Source organism: Elephantulus edwardii, unplaced genomic scaffold, assembly GCF_000299155.1.
Source record: "Elephantulus edwardii isolate Elephantulus edwardi_28Jun2011 unplaced genomic scaffold, EleEdw1.0 scaffold01322, whole genome shotgun sequence".
Lineage (NCBI taxonomy): Eukaryota > Metazoa > Chordata > Mammalia > Macroscelidea > Macroscelididae > Elephantulus > Elephantulus edwardii.
This window is the reverse complement of record NW_006401072.1, coordinates 4883-7405: the sequence shown is the minus strand read 5'-3', so window position 1 is coordinate 7405 and position 2523 is coordinate 4883. Positions and strand designations below refer to the sequence as shown.

At 39.1% G+C, this 2523-nt stretch overlaps 1 pseudogene; it reads right to left on the bottom strand.

Moving 5' to 3' along the window:
- Positions 1-238: 238 nt before the first annotated feature.
- LOC102867854 lies at positions 239-1081 on the bottom strand (annotated as a pseudogene).
- Between the last annotated feature and the right edge of the window lie 1442 nt (positions 1082-2523).

Sequence of the window (2523 nt, the reverse complement as noted above, 5' to 3'; positions counted from 1 at the left end):
GATAAAAAATTTGGAACAGAAAGGGGTAGAGATTCTTTTCCCACTGTATTCTGTTCAAGGTATTTTCCCCAAAATTAAAGTTGAGAACCATGATGTAAAGGAGAGAAAAGAGACCTCAAGAACGGGGTGACTGAGCACAAGAAGAGAGGGGAAGAAAAAATAAACAAGACAACAAAAGACTGCAACTTGCTCCCAAGGACTGAAGAAAATTAAAAAAGGATGGAATCCATCAGTGTTCTTAGTCATCTTCTCCTTCATCTTCCTCTCCTTCTTCTCCCTCATCATCATCTTCATCTTCTTCCCCTTCATCTTCATCTCCTTCTTCATCAATATCTTCCAAACCTTCTTCGTCGTCATCATCATCTTCTTCTCCTTCTCCTTCTTCATCATCCATATCTGGAACCAAATAGTACTGTAATGGATTTGGCCAAATATCATCTTTTTTGACCCCTCCTAATTCATCTGTACCAGCATCAGAATGATCAGTGAACCAAGTAAAGAAGCTCTCTGGTTCTTCATGCTGTCTCTTCCTGCTGGCTTTATTCTGCATTTGACTTGAACGTTTCGTTAAGTCCTTTCCAGATTTCCATTTACTTTTATTTGATTTTGAGGTTGGATCACCACTCTCATTCAAATGAAACTCTTTGGAGAGAATTTTATTTTCGAAGTAAGGATTTTCATCAAAATAAAAATCTATTCTGTAACCTTATTTAATATCTTCAAATTCCGTCACTTCAATTCTGGTCAAATAATGCAGTGCCTCTTCATCTTCCTCCCCAAGCAATGCGGACACTTGTGGATGGTTGAAAAACGTTGTTACCCAAAAATTTGGGATTTTGGCGATCAACTCTGACCTCTTCTGAAAGAACAGTTGGCGGAGTTTGTTATATTTCTCTTCTACTTTCAAAATCTCCTCACTGGCTTGTTTATTAAGTCTGTCTATTTCATTTTGTACTTCATCAGTATGTTCAATTGTGTCCTACTGTTCTTTTCCCCCCTTCGGCAAGTTCACAGAGGCCATCTCCTGCAGGTGACACTTTTTTGTTTGTGGCTGGAGGGAAGACTGGCATTTCGGGGCCATGCTGCAAGCAAAGTCTAAGTACTAGAGGAATCAGATGCTTGTCCTAAAAATGTTTTTGTATGAGTAGAATTTGTTAATGATCACCTAGTCTTATTTAATATTCAACTGGAAATTGATTCATAAAAGTGATTTCTGTTCAAGACTGAAATCAAGGATTACTAAGGCTCATAAGTAAGATGTGCTGCAATACCAAAGTCATATAATTCAAATCTACCAGCTCCTCTGTGGGGAAGGATGAATAGATAATATCCTCCCATGTGATTTATAGGCTCTGAAAATCTACTGGAGTTTAAGCTACGAGTTGGTTCTGACTTGAGGGTACACAATAACAACGTATTCTTGGCAGCTGAAAATCAACAATCTGGAACAAAGCATTACAAAGTGAATTTGGGGAGAAAAGAGGGAAGAATGAAAAAATGAAAAGGCATTCCTTTTATAAACTTTAACTAAAATCACAGTTTAAAAACTGAAAAAACTCAACATAGTCTTGAAGACAAATATTTTTGTTATTGTTAGAGGCCATCGAGTCAAATACAACTTATAATGGCCCTACGAACAAAAGATCTGAACTGTGTTCCATCCTACTCCATACTCACACTTCCTGACACACAAGAGTCCATTGCAGCAGTCACCATATCAGTTCACCTTGTTGAGGTTTTCCTCTCCTTCGCCGACCCTCCACCCTTTCCAACATCATATCCTTCTCCAAGGAATAGCCCCTCCTAACAATATGTCTAAAATATGCAAGGCAAAGCCTCATGATTCCTGCCTCCAAAGAGCACTCTGGTTGCACATTCTCCACGACATATTTATTCATTCTCTTGGCTGTCCATGGGATGTTAAGTGTTCTTCTCCAAAACCACAGCTCAAAGGTGTCAATTCTTTTTCTGTCATCCTTATTCATTGTCCAGGTGTCAAATGCATAGCAAGTAATCAGAAGGACTATGGCCTAAATCAGACATACCTTAAATCTCAAACTGACGTCACCACTCTTCAATAATTTGGACCACTCTTCAATAATTTGGAGAGGTACCTAACTGCAGATTTTCCCAGTGCAGTGCATCTCCTTATTTCCTGACTGCTGGTCCCAAGGGTGTTAATTGTGGATCCAAGAGAGATGAAGCTGTTGACAGTTCAGTATCCTCTCCATCCATCATGACACTTCCTACCAGCCAAGTGATAAGAATCTCTGCTTTCCTGACATTGAGATGCAATCCATTCAGAAGGCATTCCTTGATCTTCTTCAAGTGCTTCCTCAATTTCAGCAAGGTTGTGTCATTTGCATAACACAGGTTATTGATGAATCTCTCTCCAATCCTGAAGCTACACTCCTTGTCATAGAGTCTAGCTTCTTGGATAATTTGCTCAGCATACATATTGAATAGGTATGGTGAGATGCGATGGATCAGCTTTGGCCACTTTGAATCAGATAATCATATGAT